The sequence below is a fragment of the Liolophura sinensis genome, chromosome 1 (assembly GCF_032854445.1).
Source record: "Liolophura sinensis isolate JHLJ2023 chromosome 1, CUHK_Ljap_v2, whole genome shotgun sequence".
NCBI lineage: Eukaryota > Metazoa > Mollusca > Polyplacophora > Chitonida > Chitonidae > Liolophura > Liolophura sinensis.
In genome coordinates this window covers 76,059,811-76,083,925 of record NC_088295.1, presented here as the reverse complement: position 1 = coordinate 76,083,925, position 24,115 = coordinate 76,059,811, and the positions used below count along the sequence as shown (strand labels likewise).

Here is a 24,115-nt window from a genome sequence, read left to right as displayed (position 1 = left end):
TGGTTGTGTTGTATTGTTTTATAAGAACGACTTTATAATCTTTTACACTTATATTCCTTCTCGTACACAATATTAGTACACAATCACGTGTGTATATAATAAAATTATAGGCCTAGTTCTTAAACTTTCGGCGAAAAACAGCATATCAGCACATAATATATCCCGTAGAACTTTACTGTGTTGATTAAAAACAAGAGTTCAGGTGAACACAATATACGCCCCAAGAAATGCATTTGTTTGAAATGTATAAAAAAAAAGTACCAGCAGCATTGTGGTGAATATAAACCCTGAGAAGAATCTTCATGGGTGGTAATGATAGGTATGTGGTTACCATGACAATCGCGCAAGTGGACGATGGTGTCCACTGGAAATGAAAACTTTATGCGGAAAACAGGTGGAGTTGTAGACTGGAATCGAAATCAGTTCTGTTTATATAGTATATATAAGAAAAAGGGCTATCTGGTTACCATGACAACCGAGAAAATGCACACATCGTCATCTGTGTTTCTATGAATTCACCGAAAATTAAAACTATGTGGAAAACTTTGGAGTTACAGTCCGGACACAAAATCATATCTACTTATATAGTATACATAGGGAAATGGCAACCTGGTAACCATGACAGCTGCGGAAATAGACAAATAGACAGTCTCGACACATCGTCCTCTGTGTATGTATGCATCCACCAAAAATGAAACTCTACGCAGAAAACAGTTGGAGTTATTGCCCGGACACGAAATCATATCTATTTATAAAGTATATATAGGGAAACTGGTGATCTGGCAACCTTGACAACCCTGGGGATGAACAAATGTGAGTCGCAACACATCGTTATCTGTGTATGTATGTATCCAACAAAAATTAAAACACTACGCTTTAAGCAGTTGGAGTTATAACCTTGACACGAAATCATATCTATGTATATAGTCTATATATAGAAAATGCTGTCTGGTTACTATGACAACCGCGAAAATGGAAAAGTATGAGACGCAACACAACGTCATTTGTGTATCTTTGTATCCACCAAAAATTAAAACTCCATGTGGAAAACTGTTAGTGTCATAGCACACGAATACGGATGGACACACGGTCAAAATCGCCTTAAAACAACAAGCTCCGTTTAATGGCGGGGACGCATAAAAACACATGAGCTAAATGAATATATCCCATAATACTCCGAAGTGCTGATTAAGAAGAACGAATCAGACAAATTAATACATTCACTATTTATTCATTCCAAAGACAACAAACTATAGGAATAAATTTTAACGATTTATTTGGCATAAAGGGAGTTCCAAAACACCCGTCATCCAGCTAATGGTTTTAGCCGAAGTGTATGTACAGCACATTTAATGTATAGCAAATAAAAACAGGGTGCTATATGCTTGTAGCACCGTCCAGGTACGTTATGGGACAGACAAGTGCTCTGGCTGACATAAAGTGTACCGAAGAATTGACACAGCAGACCTAATGGTGTTCCTAGGAAACGCGGTGCTCTCAGGTGGAGCAAAGAAAGACGAGCTCACGGTGGAGCAGGCAAACTGACAAACAAGTGACCTAAATGTATATGCTAAGATTTAAAGTTATAGAATGGAAACATTATTTTCACAATTGGAATAATTAAGTAAAGAGAAGTTATATACTAACTTTACTATAAGGTATAAAGAATAAACGTGTATGTCCAAAGTAGTGCTATGTATTAAGTATAGCACTGAGGTTGTGTTAGGGAGCTGGTGGTGGGAAATTGGAATACAACTTCAGCACTGTTACCTCGTTACAAGTTAAGTTCCAACACAACAAATCTCGTGGCCAACACATCGAACTATATTTAGCTTGCTGTTGATTGGTAGAATTTGGCGGTATACCGTTAACACGCACAGTGACGTGTACAGTGCGCGATAAGATACCGTGCACATTGAATTGTACAAACTGCACTCAATCAACCGACTGAGTTTTTAATACTCCAAAGTGCTTATTAAGAAAAACGAATCAGCTAAATGAGTATGTCCCATAATACTCTCAGGTGTTGATAAACCACAGCAAATCAGATATATGGATATATAAAAAAAAAACAGTCCCCTGTGCTGGTCAAGAATATCGAATCAAGGACTGAATGTATCTTGGAATATTCTCAGCATACATGTCACCTGGGAGCGGGTCATTGACAGCTAGGTGGTCAAAGCCACTTGTCAAGGACACACCTGGAATGAGTTCAATCCCGGCGGTAAGCAGGAATATTGTACATTCTTTAATGTTCTAGGAGACCTGGTGACCATAAGAACTCGTCGACGCTTGTAAGGCCGTTTGCTCGGTCTAATGTTCTTTGTGATGTGCATATTTATGCGTCACATGTGGGAAAGTTCGTAATTAACGCTCCAAAAGTCGATGGTTTACACCTGTCACTCCATTTTATTCAACTCAAAAAACTGACCGCCATCGTGTATGTGAAAACTTCTTGAGTATGACAGCTGCAGGAGTGTGCTGATTTAATAACAGTAATATACGTATTCGCATGGATTGTATAGTTAAAACAGCCTATAAAGATTTGAGTTTGAAGAGAGATGCATTCACAAAGCAGACGATACTGCGGCACTTCGGATTATGCGCTCATCGATGGTGTGACAAATTACTGCTTATAAACCTTATGTAAATCCTGTAATATTCTTCATTAGCTGCCATCTGCATAAATATCCTCGTATAAACTGTACATGTTTGTATTGTATAAGTATATACATATAAGCAAATGGCGTAGGCAAGTACCACCTTTCCAGTTGAGGGTTACCAAATGCAAGTTTCATTATGGCTGAATCGATTTCCACATTTATCTGTGTACTTCACATGGAGGGATAATATAAATAGAATACAACCTTTGGCAATCAATGGCATTTCTTAATATTTATATCAGGTATAATTATGTTTAATATAAAGCCTTTCCTCAAGGCGTTCTTTCTTAGGGTTTACAATTCAGTTAACATTTTGTTTTTGCAATGTGTCCGTCACTCGTCCAGTATACAGAGCAATTTACATCAGTGTTTTACTCCTCCATCGGAAAGGAATATCCCACACCCTAATTCATTGCTGCCCTTGACTTCCTCCTCTTTATTTATTTATTTATTTATTTATTTTTTTATTTATTTGCTCGGACAGTCTCTTCACGCAAAACTTATACTATGACGGCAAATTTAATGGGTGGAGGAAACCGGAGTGACCGGAGAAAACCACCACCCTTTGACAAGTTACTGACGAACTTTCCCACAACTGACGTACAAATATACATAGCATATTGGTGGAAGACAAGTGGTCTTCAACGAACGTTAGACTAATCGTGTAAACGGTCACACGAGTGTTGTTATTATCACCAAGGCTTCACAAGCCAGTGAAGGCAGCGGAATCTACAGATTCTTTGTCCACGGACAGGTTTAAATGCTCACCTCGGGTGACATAGCGATTGAATGGTGTATCCTTTCTATGAGTTGCTGATTCTGTAACTGAGGTTTTAGTAAGTTATTAAGCTCTATCAGTAATGCCTATCCTATATAAATGAGCCTTTTACAATGGCATGAATTTGAATATACACACCCTGAAGCCAATTCTTCAAGGCGATAAGCTTGGCTGAAATAGCCGATATTGCTTTTAATGACAATAAATCACACTGCTCTTGTTACCGTTAAACTTACTATGGAAATATAAACGTCATTTTGAGTCAGTACAAATAGCTTTTTATAATCACTAAATAAGGTTATATATGTCTGAGTATTAACCATGTGATTAATGTATTTCAGAAAACGTGTGTTTGTTGGCGATCATTGGTAGAAACAATCCGCACTTGGAGTCAGTACAGATAGTTTTCATTCATTTAGCTCATACGTTTTTATACGTGGGTTGGAATTAGTACATGCATTCGCTCGCATTGCTGGGGCTGACATGGTTAAACGTCGCGATAAATTATATCTCCCAAGGATGTAAACAATTACAGAATATATCATATCAACATTCATTTCTAGGAATGCTTCTTCTTTTGTGTTTTGTCTGTTCCGTGCAATTACATAGTCAATGACAAAATTTAATAAAAAAAAGTAGTAATCCCGGAAACTACATTTCGTCGCAGAACGTATGAAGCCGTAGACCGTTTATAACGGCAGTTTACTTGCATTAGCTCCCGCTGTTATTGATGACAGGAACATCATTGTACATGTAAAGAAAATATGATTTATTGATAAAGCGAATACTTCTCCGCATAAAACGCTCATTAATGACTGATAAAGTGGTCATTACATTCATAATGCTGACAAAACTGGCAACATCCGATTACGAATGTCACTGCAAAACTGCCGTATATATCGCCTGTTAAAAAACCGTGTTTTTTTTTGTCTCACGCACACGATAATACATCGTTTTTTTATTTTTCGGAAATCTTCAAATCCCATAACGTTCGCAATAGGGGTTTATGTGTTACTTTCGCTCGCATTACTTCAGTATTTTTAACTTGTGGGTTAATTGAGTTGAGTTTCCGGTTAGTAATAATGCTTGAGGTGACTCTTCAGATATTAAAGGCATTCTCACTTTTTGCGCGGTTTGGCATTTCATAACACGAGTGGATTACCACGTGATTCTGAGCGCGTACACTGAGGAGTAGGGTTATTTCCCTTCTAGAATTCCCTTTTTCCATCGGCAAAATATTAGAACGTATTCCGTGAAAACAATTTGATATCTCTGGTATATCATTTTGCTTCATGGATGTGGTTTGGATTTACCTGTTGTTGTGCTAATATTTGAACCAAACAAATACAGGTGAGTTTTCAGTTTTATCCATGAAATGAAGTTTTAATATTAGCTCCTTAACTTTTCTGAAGAGTGTGTGGAATGTACAAAAGAGAGCTGTTCTTGATATGCGGTATCCAACATATGGCTGATAACAAGAGTGTAGGCCAATGGACTATCAGACACGTGCCGTTTGTTAAAGACAGGCCGTCTTTACAGAATAGGTTTTAGCCCTAAAACCTGATCAGATTAAAGCTGAAGATGGTAGATTCAGCGCCAATGATGCTGGAGGGTATTTGTTAAATTGTACAGCTAACCTTAATCATATATTTCAACAGCAAGTGTAATATATTTGTACAACAGGATAGCCATTTCCGTTGCAAAGGTGGACTAACTAAGTTTCAGCTGTTTGATTTATTTATTTATTTGATTAGTGTTTTACGCCGTACTCCAGAATATTTCACTTATACGACGGCGGCCAGCATTATGGTGGGTGGAAACCGGGCAGAGCGCGGGGGAAACCCACGACCATCCGCAGGTTGCTGACAGACCTTCCCACGTACGGCCGGAGAGGAAGCCAGCATGAGCTGGATTTGAACTCACAGTGACCGCATTGATAAAAGATTCCTGGGTCATTACGCTGCGCTAGCGCGCTAACCAACTGAGCCACGAAGCCCCCAGCTGTTTGAAGAATGCATCTTAGTTTAAGGAGTGAGTGAGTGCTTGGGTTTTAACGTCGTACTTAACAATTTTTCAGCCATATGACGACGAAGGAATCCTTAGAGGGCATGTAATGTGCCTCCTTGTTGCAGGACGGATTTCCACCGCTCTTTTATCTAGTGCTGCTTCACTGAGACGCCTTACCAAAGGCAAGTAAGGTGCCCGCCCGAGCCATTATACTGATACGGGTCAACAAGTCGTTGCACGATCCCCTTCATGATCCCCTTCATGCCGAACGACAAGCGAGGAAGTTACAACTCCCTCTTTTAAGGTCTTAGGTGTGATTTGACCCAGGGTTGAACCCTGGATCTACCGGTCCCGAAGAGGCCGCTGTACCATCGGGACCGGTGTTAGCTTATGAAAAATGAAAGGTTGTTAGCAAGATTTTTCACACGGGAAAACTGTTACGAAGTGTATTGGTTGAATTTAATGAATTATTGATCAAGTTGTTCAAGATATATAATTGTATTGACATCTACCAGTACTTAATTCATGCGGAAGTCAATTTTGGGGTTGCAGACCTAGCTTCATGTCAGAGAATTTACTCTCGACACCTAAGGATAGAAAACATCGTACACATACCTTAGCATAGCCTAGTCGCTTACCAAACCGTCGTAACGTTGCCACCAAAGATACAGTATGGTACCCAAATATCTGACATCAGTCAACAGCTGAGGGGCTAACTATTTTAGATGTCCTCACTAGGGGCGCTAGTAATTTCCGGTTGAAAAGATTACTACGCAGAGGGTAACCCCATAGCGACACCCCTCAGAGATATGGCTCTTATCCTATCTTCGAACTCGTCAACATAATGATCAGCCTGTGCCACTGGGCGCACAAGGATCGGACACTTACATACGCCTCTCTTTTTCCCAGTGTTTGATTTCACAAAACTGAACCATAAAAACGAAGTCATCTTGAAAGCTGTTGCCCCAGAGACCTGCACGGGGCCTTTAATTTCAAGATGTTGATAGTAAACCCTCGTGTCGATTCTTTCAGCGAATGTTTACGTCCTCCTTCAACGTGTATTTCTTCTATTATCTCATCGACCGTTTTCTTGTCATTCGGAATCTCGCCATTGCCCATTAGCCTACTTACAACTTGCCGTAGGCAGAATGCACGACAAACAAATGTGGATCAATATTTCATGTAGTCAGATCCACACAAAAAAAATAACGGCCTCCCTTGTGAGTGCTTAAAGCTAGCAATCTCTTGTATATTAACTGTGTTTATATCAGATATCATAGAACCTGTATTTTCTGTCATCGCTACCGAATTTAAGTCCAAAAGTTAATAGCTTTATAATGGTTTTTATTTTTCGCCTGTTATGCAGTACATTTTAAAAATAAGTCAATAATTCATCTTGAGGCATATCATATCACCATTACTTTCTTGGTCAGGCCATGGTTTCAATTTGTTCACCACAGTTTTCTGTTTACCGCAGTTACAACTGGAAATATAATGTCTTTTTACAATTGACCCCTAAATATTCAGCTTGTAACTTTAACAAAGATGCACATGTCATAAATGTAGGGTTGTTATGCCGTAGGCTGACATTACCGCAAATATGATATTAATGTACAAATTTATGTAGAAATTTAATGTCATTACTAAGCTTGCTGACTAAGGATCTGAACATGTTGGCTACATTTATCATCTATGGCGCCCACGTCTGAATATGAAAATGTGGCAGTGTTCATCCGGTTTCATCCTAGCAGTCGTTAGCCTTATGATCTCTCATAAGTGTTTTGGCCTGGCATAACACCTACAGTCAGGATTCTCATGTCAGCTATAATGTTACATAGTACCTGGAACTTGCACTAGTCGCCCCCTGTCGCTGTCACAGTGTCTCGACCCAACACGAGGTTTCCCTTCTCTAGGACATCCCCGTCTTAGTGTCTGCACCCAGAACTAGGCGTCCCTTCTCGAGGACATCCCCATCACAGTGTCTGGATCCAGAATTAGGCGTCTCTTCTCGAAGACATCCGTGTTTTAGTGTCTGGACCTAGCACTATGTGTTCCTAGTGGAAGACACCCCCACCCAGCGTCTGGACCCAGTACTAGGCGTCCCCTGTCGAAGAAATCCGCGTCGCAGTTCTGGACCTAGCACTATGTGTTCCCAGTAGAAGACATCCCGACGCAGTGTCTGGACCCAGAACTGTGCGTCCCTTCTCGAAGACATCTGCGTCGCAGTATCTGGGCCCAGCACTAGGTGTCCCCTCTCGAAGACATCCGCGACCCAGTGTCTGGACCCAGAATTAGGCGCCCCTCTGTAGAAGACATTCCCGTCGTTGTGTCTGAACGTCCCCCTCTCGAAGATGTCCTTGTGTCTGGACCCAGCACTAGGCGTCCTCTCTCGAAGAGCTGTCACAGAGCCTGTAGGAGACATCACCGTCGCCAGAAGTGTTTATATCGGTTTGATGTTATGTTATCAGGCTATCGAGCTGTTAATATTGTATAGCCAGAGAGTGTTACCAGCGTGCAATGCACTCTTCGGTATCCAATCGATACTGGAGTTGGGAATTAGGAATGATGTTGGGCTGTGTAAATATTTAGCCGTTCGTCATCCAGGGCTATAGTTGCTTGTACCCCGTTACACGTAGAACCACTTAAGCGCCCATTTATTCTATCACGTAAACTAGAAAGCTGTTGAAATATGGTTAAACTGTCTTTTGCATGCAACGGGGAATTTACGACTAAATGTCTTCGCTTTTTAGAGCGCTCTCAAAAACCACAAGGATAAAAACGTTGAGCTTTTAAGGATTGCGGTGAAAAGCCAATGAAAATTCGCTGGCACGGCTCAATATGGCTTAAGATTCTGTCTGTGAATACCTTATTGGTGTTATGGGACTTGGAGCATTTGAGCAAAAAAGGACGCATAATGGTGCTTTAGCGATGTTTCTGCTTGCACTGCATGTGCTCGTAGATATTCAGACTTGGCTGAGATACGACCAGGGAGTTTTGAGTTTTTCAACATTAATATCGTGTTAGGCGGTCATTTGTATTTTTTAACTTCAACTTTTGTCGCAAATGGTGGTTTTTGCAATTCCCTCAAGCCTTCATTATTTTATGCCCCGCAGAGAGACAGACGAAAGAAATACATTTTTGCCTAAACTTTGACACACTATCAAGCAGAGTTATTTCGTTTTGAATTCGATTGTGCTCATAGCACGTTTTAGCGCGAACAAGAGTTACGCTAAGTATTTAGCTAGAATGTCGAGGATTAAAGGATCAAGATTAACGAAAAGCTAATCGAGTTTAAGTTATTTCAAGGAACCTGTGTTCAGATTCCAACACGTCCAAATAATGTGTTATAAGCAGGATGGAGTTTAGCAGAAAGGGTGTCCCCTGGATTGTCAATTTTTCCTGACAGCTGGTACACCAATGTCATGGCACCAAGATTCAGCATTGTTTTAGAAGTAACAGTTGGTATGTACAAGATGCCTACGCTGTGAACCTCAGACAAATGCCACGTCTAAAGCAATTGCAGCAGATTACTGTGCTTCTCCTGAAATACATATGTGACTCAACCCAAAGAGTATACCCATCATCATGTAACTTCTCTAATAGAGACATTGGAATACTTTAATAGATCATGCCTGACCACAAGGTCTAATAAAGATTTCTGTATTTGTCCGAGCCTTCTGGGTGAAGCAATTCCCTAGAAACAGCACTATTAACCCTTCAGGAACATTGGTGGGGAACCTCAAGTGTTTGGGATGTCCTTAGGATATCGATTTATGTGGTTTGTGTAATGCATTGCAAACACTAACGAAATAATGTCGCTGTTAGCTGAGATTGCCTAACTGCCAGCCGGTACACTTTTATCACCAGGTTTGACTGACTTGGTTGATGAAACAGTCAAATGTCATTTAAAACAAGCATTGAATTTCTTGGTATTCAGGCAAATATTTTTTTTCAAGAAAACGGAACATATATTTATAAGCAAACCAAAAATCTATTCTGAGAGTATTATCTAAAGTTTATCCAAAAATGAGGATAGAAGCATCAAAAGCTGGCTGTATGTACAGCATTTTACACATTCTAGATGTTCAATATGCATATGTGATACATATCCACAAGTCACAAAGTACCTGCTGTATCAAATAGATCATATCTATCCACTAAATTCCTCCATCTTCGAATCCTCATACATAATTCATGGATTGGTTACCATCGGAATTATATCTATAGATGAAATGCATGTTATATTAGATATAGTGAATATTGACCGGGTAAATGGCCTGATCGAACGCCTGGCGTGACGTCTGACTTTTCTATCCTTAAGGACTTACGTGTACCTTCACGAACGGTGGAAGTGGTGACCTGCGTTTGGGGTGACCCGGTGGAACCTTGAATACTGTAAGAAAACCGGACGGATCTAAACCTCAGTCTGATTCACTACATTGGTAATGTTTGGCGGAGGAATCTGAAGTGACGCGACACCCCCGGCGTCATTGCGAGTAGAGATCATCATCTGCCTATGGGAAAGAATAAACTCGGCATTCAACAGGCTTTAATGACTCGGAAAACAGACGATTACCACTATAAAGTGACAAGGATAACGTGTCTCTGTGAGCACAAGAACACAACACAGGTCATTTCCTCGGGTACTGTTACACTATCATCAGAGTTTAGATGATGTTTACAACAAGTATCGTCATTCCCAATCCCTCTTTCCTTTAGGCCCACATCGCCTCATCGTCTCATCAAAAGCTACCAAATATTCACCAATGAGGCAATCCTCAGTCTTTTGAAGCTTACAAGGGTTGCAGTGCCACAGCTTATGTTTTTTTATTCTCTATTCGGATTTTGCCCTCTGCCCAGACATCGCCAGCGCTAGGCGTAATGTATGATACATATAAACGCCGCATCGTTAATAAATTGACAGACAGTAACCTCACAAGTATTATTCATATATTTTTCATTTAAAATAGAGAAATTTTATCCATGTGTTTCTGACTATTTATGAGCTTCCGATGACCTTGTCGTCGTGATATGACTGAAAAATTATGTACGACGTTAAACCCCAAGCACTCACGCACTCACTCCGATGACCTTGTTACTTCAAAGACGTGTTATTAAGTTTGACGTACATGTATGACTTAATAAGACAACAAGTGACGAACTCAAGACGAACACTCGTAAGAAGCCAGAGCACATCGTTAGTTATCCACCAGCCATGAAGACTCAGCCGAATCAGCGCAATCTAGATTCGAACCCGCGACATTCGTGGTCAGGGATTTGTAATCAACAACTAGGACTTCAAGTGCCTCAAATACATTAGAGGAAATCCTTTCTCCATTGATCCCTCAAAGCCACATTAGATTCCATCACAATAATAACGGTAAGGGTAAACACCTATGCGAAATATGTGTCCATGTGAGGGTGCAGGGATATTAACTACGTCCATCTGGGGAAGTTAAACCGTGGCTTGTGTGACTCAAACCTACATTTGTACGGCACCTCGGCGTCCAATTCATGAATAATAGAGTGCGATAGTCTACAGACGTGTACGGCCATAGACTGGGTACCTGTCACTATTATGCTTATCCTCCAGCCTTGTGCAATTATTTACAAGACAAAGAGGAAGGCACCATCGGTTAATCCCTCCAGAGGGACACCGTCTGGTTGAATAGGCAAGGCATCAGCTGTCTCTGATATGACTAGAGGAAATAGCTTACATACACATATACGTCTCTTAGGAAAGACCATTACGAGATAAACAGACTAAGATTGTATGTAGTCATCAGACGGAGTTGGAAAATGCTGTACTCTTAACTGAGATGTAGCATTAAGTTTTACTGATATACTCGAGCATATCCCTTAAAATGTGCAAATACGGAAAGATGTTATCTAAATCTGAGTGGGTGCCATGAGGAAGAGCTACTCGATGCATGATGCATGCACTGTTTGCCGGTCAGTATCCCTGAAGATCTTGACATAAGAGAATTTAAGCTGGACATGGATAAGGTGAAGTCCGGAATGGATCTCAGCTGTTATCATTTGTGAGGTAAAACGAACCTGTGGTGGTAAAGTTGGACATCATAGGTATACTACTTGCATTTTAAGGACACTGAAGTTCCGGCGTTAGGTATGCAAGGCGGTCAATCGAAAACCACTCGTTATTTGAATATACAGTTAAAATGATTACTTATAGATAATTTTGCGTCCACGCCCATCTGTTTTCGTGAAGCAAAAAGCAGATTTTATGTGTACATGACTTCATCCCGTGGGTCTAGAAGTCATGTTTTTGTCTCCAGAGACTTACTGGGTAGAATTCCAGTGAATAGAACAGTTTCACAACTCACCATATTGTCAACGGACCACTGATCCGTATCAATGATCTACGTTTTAGGTACCTTAAAAGCTCGAATCCGTCAGTGGGTTGACCTTTGGTCGTTCAGTCCTAATCGTCTGTATTTTGCGGTGACTCCTGCATACATGCTTTCATTTTGTGCAAACAATTCACATCTGGCACATGTGTGATGTGGAAAGTCACATTTAATACCTGTGTAGTCTGTTGTCCATTCCTGTTTTGTCACAAGAATAAGTGGGTAAGTTGGTAACGTAGTACTCGCGTATTACAAGCAAACAATGATCACTCCGACCGGCGAAGGATTGGCCTCAGCGCAGGATTGGCTTCAGGGCATGATTGGCCTCAGCGCATGATTGACCTCAGTGCCGGAATTGGCCTCAGCGCATGACAGGTTCAGCGCAGGATTGACTTTAGCGCATAACTGGCCTCACTGCAGGAATTGGCCTTAGCGCATGATTGGCTTCAGCACAAGAATGGTTCAGGGTTATATATATATATATATATATATATATATATTCTCGATTTAACTGGAAAGGTTTGTCACGCTCTGTATGTAGAAAAATGTAGCCTGTATAGATGTCTATTCAGAAATTATATGTATGGTCTGTAGAGATACATTTATACCTGCAGAGCTTCATAAGTAAGAAATACATGATTTAGACGTCCGTGAAGCCAACTCTTCAGTTCCCTAGATCTTCTTCCCGGGAGTACCATTTGCGTCTCTCTGATAAGGCTTTGTAAACAGCATTGTGCAATTGATCTCCATTTGCAATTGTATCCTAGACATTTCCCAAGGCGGCAGTCTGTGATGCCTCGGTTGGAGTAAACTTGACCGACTCTAGTCCCAAAAGCTGTTGTGAATGTCAACAAGTCCAGAAAAAATGCTCACTGTGCAAACCAGCGGAGCTATTAAATTTACCGTCTCATCTATTGTCATTAGTGGGCGATCTGACTTGAGGCGGATACATTGCGAGAGAAAGAAGTCTTCTGGCGTCAACAGTCTGGTGAAATTATTTTCTTTGTAAGATAGAACAGTCTTCACGTAAGAAAGAAAAGATGCCTTAATCTGAATGTTAAAGTTAACATGTAGACTGTGCACAATTTCGGCTGTTAATGAATACCCCTAAAGGTTTGGATGTTTTTTCTAATCATTTTATAAAAGCAATAGTGAAAGATGAATTTACAGAACGCCATTAATGTCTAATACTAATTAATTAGCTTATAAATTGATTTATTTTATTACAATCTGTGGATAAAGTTAATTCATTGTTTTTATAACTACGTGTTTGTAAGTGATACCAATTATTAGCGGGAGTATTTATAAGTTTGTATTAATATGGTGACTCACGAAGCCAATATCTAAATCGCTTCATATTCACAGGTGAACAGAAGCACTTCTGTAACCGGAAACATTACCAGTAGTTAGGTACTCGTAATGCGGTGCACACCCAATAAAAGGCTCAATGTGGTCTGAAGCAATAATATTATAAAACATTTGTATCCATCGGTGTAAAACTGGTCTGGTCAGATCAGTTTCAACACAATAAAAACTTTCAACTTGGTGCCCATATACTGCGACAGAAATCAGTATCATATTTAATTATTATTATAATTATTATTTTTTTATTATCGTATTATAATTGTTTATTTCCTTGGTGTTTTACGTCATACTCAAGAATATTTCACTTATACGACGGCGGCCAGCATTATGATGGGAGGAAACCAGGCTAAACCCACGACCATCCGCAGGTTGCTGACAGACCTTCCCACATACGGCCGGAGAGGAAGCCAGCATGAGCTGGACTTGAACTCACAACAACCGCATTTGGTGAGGGACTCCGGTTTGTATAAGATTTATATCAAACCATACATTGTGCACGAATACAGCGTGGTGATACCACACAAATCACAGTGAATAATAACTTAAAACTTAACACATATCGTCGGAGAAAGCTAGCTGGACTGTCAACACCGCCTTTAAGCTGGCTATGTAGTTTATTTGTATACTTTTTTATTTATTGTTTGCTATTTTACGCCGTGCTCAAATATTTCACTTATTTTCCAAGTACGTCCGGAGAGGAAACGAGCGTGAGCTACTCTTGAACTCTCGTCGATCGTATCAGTGACAGGTTCCTGTGTCATTGCGCCACGCTGGCACGCTTAGCACCTCGGCCACAGAGACGCCCGCCATTTAGTTTGATGGCGCATCATATTTACCACTCCAAATGTTATCACTCTAAAATTAGTGGTAGGTAGGATTACTGTGTACGCCCATCACTTTGTACTGGTAAATAGCAATTGTCGCAGTTATGAATACTGCTGTTATAGTAATTGTGACGTGGATCGGGTTTGAGCTATAACAGTGCAATGCTTTAATGCTTTACTGCTTTAATTCTGTTGTGAACCTCTGTCTTTTTCAGTTCATCAACATAGTTGTTAATATTGACGAGCAAAGGTACAGATAATCTGAATTCATTAATTAAAAAAAATTTTTGTAAATTTCTGAAAATACATAAAAAATCAAAATCATGTAAATCATTGTGTATTTGTATAATTTATTGTTTATCGTCTACTTGATCCCGATCGAACATTCTAGTCCATCATCAATTGGAAATGGTCACCTCCCGGAGTAAAGATAGAGATAAGTAATGCCTATTGTTTAATTGATCCGGCTTGCCCCAGACGCTCCCTGAACTCGAGGTCCAGGTCCGGTCTGGGCACACATTCGAGATGTATATGTACAGTTGGATAAACTCATAGTTATTGGCAGAGCTAGACATCCCATTGACAGCCTGGCAGATTTGTAGCCAGTGTCAATGACTATTCCATGAAAGTGTTTACAATGTGCTCGTTAAGTACTGCCATCTGGTAATCCCCTAGCCCATTGTGGAACGGGGGATTACGACTGGTGAGCAAACACCACGGCGCTTCCGCCAGCCCACCGGAAAATTGTCTTCTTCTACGGTTTCATTCCTTCTCCGCAGAAGGTTTATGTGGAAATGGCTTTAAACGAATTCGTTTGGGGATTTGCCATAGAAATAACCGTTTAGGCTTTCACTGCTTCTCGCACTTGACTGTCGCCATTGGCCTATATATGCTGGATAGACGTAAAAACGGTTGGCTTCCGTTAGCTGTAAGCTGTGGTTCAGCGGATTCATGGGGTATTAAATGTGGCAACACTACAAGGTTTAATTTGTCAGATAAAATGGACGTATAGACGACTGGCTGATTGAATGAATGAATGATTAACGAATGATCAATAATATTTCAGCAATATCGTGGTAAAATGTATTTATCCAACGGAATAAGATTGTTTCTTTAAAACGGAGATCGCTTTGCTAGAGGAGTATATTATAAGAATTTAAACCACTGTATTCATCTTGAAATGTAAATCTGAAGACAAAAGGTTCTTGTCGACAGAAATTTGGACAGGTAATTCATCTTTAGAATTCATCAGATCCTTACATCCGCTAGGTAAATTTGTGAAGGGCAAACCATTTATAGCTTGCCATTTACTGGGGAATTACATAACGCGTGTATGTAGCAAGTCATAAAACTTTTAAAGTTATTTTCACAGATGAATGAAAAAGCATAAATGTCAAACAGACCTCCTTTTCTTCCGATGGAAAGAAACTTAATGTCTTCTGTCTGGCTAAGAGAAAGCGATTTCATGTGCAAAAAGAAATAAAAAGCACTATATTGTCGTGGTATATACACTTTTTTATGATGCAAAGTAAAACAAGTCAGGCGGCCCGCTCAGTGATAAATCGGTGTTTTTAATGGGTTTTGTCAGATATAACAAGATGTAACCTAGAAAGAATGGAATCAGTATGATGATGTCTGTCACATGGGAGACTCTATGACTGGGGAATCTGGCATGTAGATGGATTAGGAATGTACGTGTCCATTTGACTTTGAATTGCTGATTGCCCACGTTTAACCCTATTTTTACATTTTTAATACCAGTGTGAGAAAATCCTCACAGAATTTATGATTGTGATACAATGTTCAGTATTGCCGTTTCACTTTAATTTTTTTAACTTTCAACACTTGAATTTATGTTTCAGCCTTTAATGAGGACAAATATTTATATAAAGATGTAGGAGAAATACCCAGTGTCTGAAACAACCAAAGTCTATGTCGTCTACAACACGTTGGGTGCATTCACGATCAAAGCAACCATCGATATTGTAAGATCACAGTTGTCTCCCCTGATGATGCTCTTCTCGTCGGCTTCGCTGCACTTCTATTGTTCTGAATACATCTTCAGCTCGAATTTCTGAATTGTGGCCCTGCATTTACAAATGTGCACTAGTGATCGGGGTTTTCGTGCACCATTACGCTACACGTTGTATACATATTCCATTCATTATTCCAATTAAGCATGGATTTATTTGAGTGGTTAAACCAATCTCACAAATCATTCAGTCAATCTATCATCTTATCAGGAACCCAGTTATAGAACGTGTCGATTGATGTTGGACGTCATCCAGCTCTCAGCGAAAGAGCTACCGATATAGCAAAGCTGCTTGATGCTTCTTCCGTGTCTCTTGTCTCTGTGTAACAGATCTGCCATAGGTCATTGCTAATTTGCTATTGATCTCGCTCGGTATGGCCGCTCTACCCAGGTACTGCGTTTAATCAGGAAGCTCAGGTGAGCTGATAAGGGGTTTAGGAGTAACTAATACACTGAGTTCAGGGGTCAGAGTCGGCCTGATTTCCCTGTGGGGCTGAACCCCTCTTGCCTCTGCCCCGGCGAGACACCACTGAATCTCAGCTGACGGAAAAATCAAAAGCTACGCCGAGAAACAATTACGCCAGAGACGATACATCTCCAAAACTGACTTGGCATTATGCCAAATTGCTAACCTTCCATTCCAGGATGCATCAGTTTTGACTTCTGATTGAGATGTCCAATGATTAATCTTCTTCTTTTTTAACATTTCTTTTGTAATATCCAAGGTTCAGCTTATAATGTTGTTTGTAGAATCACAGAGGCAGACGATACTTCTGCAATAAACATAGAAATTGTTATAAAAATCAACATACTGAGATATCCCAGCTTTACAATAATTTTGTTTTATAACAAAACGTGGAACGGAAGGTACTTGGTACCAAATCATGGTCCATGCTTACGACCGTCTTGCTTTTCAACTGTGAAACCTTCGACTAAAAGGAGACAGCTATTGTCGCCCATGAATTTAGAGAGTTCTAGAAATTGATGTGTAATAATTTAAAACATAGAATTTTCTTTTCTACTGATACTAATTTGACCTTAGGAAAGAGGTTCCGTGTATTACCGAGAAAGTTTTAAGTCATTTGCCAATTACTTATCATATAAATATACGCCCGAAAAGTCCCAAAATCTTCAACAACGACTATCATGAAACAAATAGCTCATATTATTGCATACTTTCTCTGCCAATGGTATTCCGATGTGACTACACCGCCATTTTTGTCTTTATGAAACGTTGTCGAGACATATAGAGTGGACAGATCTGTGTTGGTAAATAGCCCGGAATCCATGGTTCCGCTCAGATCATGATAAATGTCTAATCAGTGACAACTTACAGGTGACAACATTCCGAAGCTGACAGTTTGATACATTGCTCTTAAAAAATCAAGGCGACTTTGTGCACGGATCACCATCCGGTTGTAATACGTTATTCCTCTAACTGTCCGATTTACGAGGAGAAGGACACCACGAGGTCTGACCAGAGAGATTGCGCCTTCAGATGCGGTTATACAGGATAATGTAATGAACCGAGAATAGATTTGTTCTGTACATCGAAGAGGTATCAGCCAAGAAAAATGTAAATCCAGGACAATGTCGTTTTAAATTACTCGATTTCTCACGCACAGTGAATTAGGCAGACCATCTTAATGAGTCATTAACGAAGTAAACATTAGGTTTAGGGACTCTTCCCAGTGAAGCACTTTCAGCAAAAGATAACATTTCCTTCTGTTGCGAGCTGAATGACGCTGTTTTCTGTATGTATAGCAGTTTGCTGCATCATTCATTCTTGTGAAATACTTCGAACTAAAATTTATAATCTTAATAAAGACAAACGATAATCCTGGTCAGCGCTTGCTATAGATGGCATATAAACTTCAACATAGAAGAATTAATCATACGATAACCAAGACTTGTCAATATTTGATGAACAAACGTATTTCTTGTGTTGTTATGCATACCAATAGATTTTACTTTAGCGAACGTAGTCTTTTAGACACCATTTTGAGTGTGATACCCAGTAGACGGTAAATACGAATGACGTAACGTCTTGATGGCTAAGCAGTTATTTGAAACGAGTAATAATTTTAGATATCATTTCAGGATGTCCAAGGCAGAGAGATTAGCATGCTACCGCAGCACAATGATGTGACCCTTTCAGGAATCTTCGCATGGTCGTGGGTTTCTCCTAAGTACTGCTCGGATTCCTACCACCATAATACTGTCTGCTGTCGTGTAAATGAAACATTCTTGAGTATGGCGTTACACTCCAATCCCCCCCAAAAAAGAACAAATAAATACAAATCACAAGAACAAAGAGATGCTAGCCCATACAGTGTTTAATGATATAGGACACGATTCTTTGATGGATAACAAATGAGCGTTAGTCGTTGGTCTAAAATGATTAATCATTGATTTAGATCAGTCTTCCGTGATAGGTAACCAGTGGACGTTAATCTACACTGTCTAATCATTTGAGTTAGCTCTCAGTCATTGATAACCTATGAACGTTAATCTACAAAATTTAATCCTTTTGGACATCATTAAGTAATGCTAACCAGCCAATTTAATCCCATGCTTTTTGCTTCCTGTAAACTGTTATGCTTAAAAACAGAGGGGCAGGTGTGCTTAAGACGAAATACAGCTTACTCCCCTTCTCTCATCAGAAATGACATGGTGCTACTTCTTAAGTTTCTACTTTTGAATCATTTCGTGAACACATTAAATCCCTACTCAATGAGGTAAGGTGACAACACTCTGGATTTCACTGGCTATTACACTGTCGTTGCTGTTCTGGTTTTACTCTCCAAGTTGTATTTTCTACTATCATTAAACCCTTTCAGTGATGCGTTAGGGAAATTCTTGGGTTTTGTGCAGTTGCTGAATCATTCGCTTATTTTTTTATCCTATGTAGTTTACCGTTATGGTGTAGGCCTATTACACACCCTAAATTGCAAAAGAATTATAAACTACCTTACATCTGGTTAGATAAAGAAAATGTACAGCATCATTATGGAATTACGAAAGCTCAGCAGATTTCTTTTTTCCACATAAATTCTGTTTCATGATTCTAATTTTTTGTCTGAAAATTTTTACTTCTACATGCATGTGTCTCTAACACGATTTTCACGAGATTTAGGAAATAATAGATTTAGTGATTGAGTCACCGGAGGTCTTTTGCCTTGACTGGTTTGAGTCGCGGTTTAAATTGGAACCAGTGAGTGATGTATATTTTCGGCTTACAAGGCCAGTCCCATTATCAAATCCCCGAAAAACGCCTAATCCAGTCCGATCTCTGCAGGGACTAGCCACGTGTTTGTTTTACCAAAACACAAAATTCACCTCTGTTTCTTTTCATTGAAGAACTTGCTCTCCGCATGTTCTCTACTTCCGCCTGACCGGCTTTAATAGATCACGCAGGAGTAAAATACGCTCCTGTGACAACCGCACGGAGAAAACATTTGCTTTCAGGGCACTTGTCATTGGGCTAGACGCTCCGGTCAAATCAGACGATAAAAAAACAGGGAGAGAGGATTAATAGCATCTTTCGTGAACTTCAAAGGCCCGAAGGCTTACAGCCTGTGAATACAGAAGAAACAGATTTAGATGAATTTTTCCACTGATGCGACGAATTTAAATGTACTTGTTCTCAGTAAAACGAATTCCGCCGTGTTTTCTGTTTTCTCAGTAGCTTACATTACTGAAGATTCTCATTTGCACTAATCTTTTTTTCACACCTTATATTGCCGTCAAGCTAATTATGTCTGAAAGAAAGAAATGTCAGCTTTGTAGCGCGTGTGAAGGCGGTAAAGAGGATTGTTTTTGTTTTAACTGTTGTAACAAGGTATTGTTAGGCCGTACTCAGATCGGGCGTTTATGATGTGAACATTCTGACCATATAGCACTCATAGAACGAGGCGTATTAACAGCATGGCAGGTATCATTTGTGTCCGATAGATGCCTTACAAAGCTCAAACGGAACGTTAAGGTTTATTGCCCATGTCCAAGCTATTTATGAACAACGACAATTACCGGCGTTCAAGCAGTACCGTCATTAACTGTCATAGATGTTTGAATCAGCTGTATTATATGAGACTACTTCACGTAATACCCTCGTTATCTCCCCTGGCAGACACATGTTATACTTCCGTTTCCCTCTCGTAACGTTGTACTTCCGTTTTTAATGGGGCCCATTGGATTGGAACCATAAGGGATCAAAATGGAATGTCAATGATTTTGTAAAGTTCTTGTAAGGCAATAACTAAATTTACAGAAGACGCTTTAAGCTCTGTACGATACTAAATCGTTGTATTTATTCGACTATTAGTTAATATTCTAGACAGACAACCAACATTATGGTCACATTTGTCAGCGTGTAAACAAAATAACATTGGATTAATAAATTTAACCTCATGTGTGCGAAAATATGCACATGTTTTCTTGGCGGTGTTTAGGGTAAAATCGATTGATACTATGTTTGTGTTTAGCTTCCATAAGAAAAGGCGACCAATGAATTTAAATGTCTGTTTTCCTTCCGCCCTGTTTTCTGATGGCAAGAAACCTTTAGGAACAATTAATACCGTGATTTAAGTTTATTCTTAATTACTATGCCCTTAAGGATATCGAAAATGCTTTTGCTTGATTAATGAATTCTAATCCGTTAATGAATTAAGAGATTTTTAGCGCAAAAGCTGTCTAAGGCGAGTGGAAAGGTTGCAGACTTCTGTCATGAGTCATGTGATAAATCGCAACTGGATCATCTGGTCACGCGTGACAGAGATTAGAGCTGACACGGCTTTATGCTGCACCGTTAGATCCTGGTGTTCTCAAGCGAACAGATTTGCTACAGAACCCAGAGACCTTTAACCATCTGGACAAATTAAATTGTTGACTAGAGTGAACAGGTTTTGGCTTTTTCTAGCCCGGTGCAAGTCGACAATTTCGATATAACACCACCGATTGATCACATTTATATTTGATTGCCCGCAACCGTTGCTGACTTTAACAGAGGAAAGTAAACCTGCAACATTATCTGACCTGTTCATTTGCTTGTCATCCAATCAATCTTTGCCTCAAGTTGCAGGTATAATTGGACTCGTTCAAGCCAACCCTTCATCATGTGAGATCAGTCAACACAGCAAGCGTCAAGAAGACTGGAGCGTTCCAAAAAGTAAGTCACTTTTACACGATGTTATCCCGGGGGATAATGGAAGTAGAGCCGGTTGACCTGTCCCTTGAGCTTACAACGAATGGTACATAGGTTACTCCAATATAAAACAACGGAGTTTTTGTCTGATCCTGTTGTTGTTGGGTAACGTAAATCTGAACACTTTGATTGGTTTAATTTTTTATTTACGTTTTCTACAGTTTGATTTGTTTAATTGTTTTTTTTAAGTTTTCTACTTTCTTGTATGAGTTACCACTTTGGAAAGGCTTAACAGTTAAACGGCTCTCTTTTCGGTCCTTCACTTAACATCGAACATATGTGGCTAGACTAAGCAGTGAAGGATTGGTATACATTATTTGAACTGTAAAGACCTCACGTAGACTGAATTCAGAATGTAGACTGCACTATTGACTATTGAAACCGTTATTCGACAAAGGGTACTGTCGTGATTTGACAGTAACAATACTGAAACGACTTGAGATTCCAAACAAACATCGTAGGAGTTTGTATCTCTCCACACCATACTTTCACGGCCTAGGTTTTAACTGCCTGGGTAAAAACATCACTTCATTATATAAATAGCCTTGGAGAAGAAGTGTGAACAAAGAGTTTAATACTTGTCTGTTTTATGTATGTCCTACGTATCATTGCAATTCTATATATACAATCCGGGTGGGACCATACCAAAGACTTTAGAAATGGTACTTGTTGGTGGCTCTCTTGGAACTCAGCATTGAGAGGTTAGAGCAAGGAAACAGAACTGTTTGGTCGGGCGTCCATACAATGTAACATCAGGTCTGGTGATTTCGGCATGATACGTGAATGGCGGCAGCTCACTGGCGGCATGCATTCGCCCTACTAGAAGAAGACGACATATATATACACACCTAATGGTTTCTCGTCGTCATATGACTGAAAAATTCTTATGTACGACGTTAAACCCCAAGCATTCATTCATTTATGCCATATATACGAGATAAGTCCAATGCTCACATCTTCAGTGAAGGTAGTTAAGATGTGACAGTGTGAAAACTGATATCACGATGAAGCTTTGCCCTCTGGGCTTCCTCACAGACATTCGTTTACCAATTTTAAATCATAGCGCACGTTCAAGTTAATAATCGTAAAGACAATTTTCAAATTTATAATAAACACAAACCGCAGTATAGCAAAGTTAAGATGCAGCCTTGTAAAGAGAAGCAGTGAACACTGTTCACAGAGAAGCTAATAAAGGCAAGTAATGTTCCAGACACACCATTTAAACAGTTTCCAAATCCCGTACTGTGCTAGATTATACTTTGTCGGTAATATTTACTTCTATTGTGCTATAATTGCAACTATTCATGTACCCAACGAGGTGATTTTATTTACCACGATGGATATACGTCCCATTTGCAAGGCGGTGCATAGATGTCTCCATTTTCATATCAGTTAAAGTTTAAATTTACCACTAGACCTGCCGTGTCTCTAGCTGTGAGTTACCATTTCCGCTAGGGACTGAGGAATACACGCCATTCCCTTAACACTTTTCGGGTTTTGTTACAACAGGTAATTCTTTACAACACGCTACGACACATCGTATCAATTTTCTTACCACAAGAAAACTGATATTTAGAATCTTAAGCTATCTCGACGAGCCTTCCGGTATAAGGCAATTTTCCTCATCGTTTATTGGTGTTCTTTCCATCAATCAAAACTCTAAAGGAGAGATATGAAGTATTATTTTAAGATGAGTTTTAGAGGGTTTTCTTGGTAAATGGGGACTGACCTTAACAAATAGCTATTGGATTAGGTATGTCTGTCTTAGTTTACTGTAAACACACATTTGGCTGGCGATCATTCACAGCTAAGTTGCGGTTGTTATGCCTGAACGTTATATACCATCCACGGGGTTACGCCACGGTGCTAATGGGGTTTGTGTCAATCTCAGGGCGGTTTGAATTCGGTAACAAAGCCCTGCCAGGATAGGAAAATAGAGAAGGTCAGAAAGCTGTCAGTTGTGTTCCGAGGGATCGATGCTGGGATTAGGTGGAGAGTGGCCCGAGCGCGACCAGCCCCGGAAGTCCCTGTGAGAACAGCCCCTGATAGAAGGCCGTTACCACGGGGGCTAATGGGCGCGGAAACACCTTAATTAAGCTCATTCAATTTAAGTACCTCAATGAATTCGGCTGTAGTGGTTCGCGAAAAAAGCCTAAAGGCAAAAAGAATGCCGTGTTTACTTCTAGGCGATGAAAATGTCATGGAAAAGAACAAGTCGTGTTTCGGCACCACGAAGGAAGATTATACCAGTGAGTGTTACGTGTCCACCTCGGACGGCAACCTTTGCCACTAACCTTGACCTTTTGCGAACACGCTCGGAATATGTTACCTGTCAATCATAAGTGACCGGGCCTAGCATTGCAATCGAATGGCTTTTAAGAAGACAATATGTACCAATATGAATTCGGCACGGTTGATGCAGCTCGAATAATAGCAACTGAAGTTCACTATACCAGTTTAATATAATAGAATGGAAGCAGGAAAACTGTCAAGTGAGCAAAAGCCTGTGTCCTTTCTGAAATTCACTATCCAAGTTCAAATATGAAGGAATGGAAGCGGGAAAACTGTGAAGTGGGCAATGGTCAGTGTCCTGATGAAATTCATTATACCAGTTTAACATGAAAGAATGGAAGCAGGAAAACTGTAAAAGGGGCAACAGCCTGTGTCCTTTCTGAAATTCACTAACCTAGTTCAAAATGAAAGAATGGAAGCAGGAAAACTGTAAAGTGGGCAATGGTCTGTGTCCTTTTGAAATTCACTATACCACTTTAATATGAAAGAATGGAAGCAGGAAAACTGTAAAGTGGGCAACAGCCTGCTCCATTTTTCAAGACTTCTTACCAGACATAAGGCAAATGTGAAGGACAAATTCTCT

The 24,115-nt window shown here is 39.9% G+C and overlaps 1 protein-coding gene across 1 annotated transcript in view; it reads left to right on the top strand.

The window, feature by feature from the left end:
- The window catches only part of LOC135480523 (C1q-related factor-like), a 65,635-nt gene that overhangs the window by 18,154 nt on the left and 23,366 nt on the right, over window positions 1-24,115 (top strand). Inside the window, exon 2 of the mRNA XM_064760386.1 lies at window positions 21,112-21,204. The gene's annotated coding sequence lies outside the window, so the exon portion shown is untranslated. The remainder of the gene's footprint in view (window positions 1-21,111; window positions 21,205-24,115) is intronic.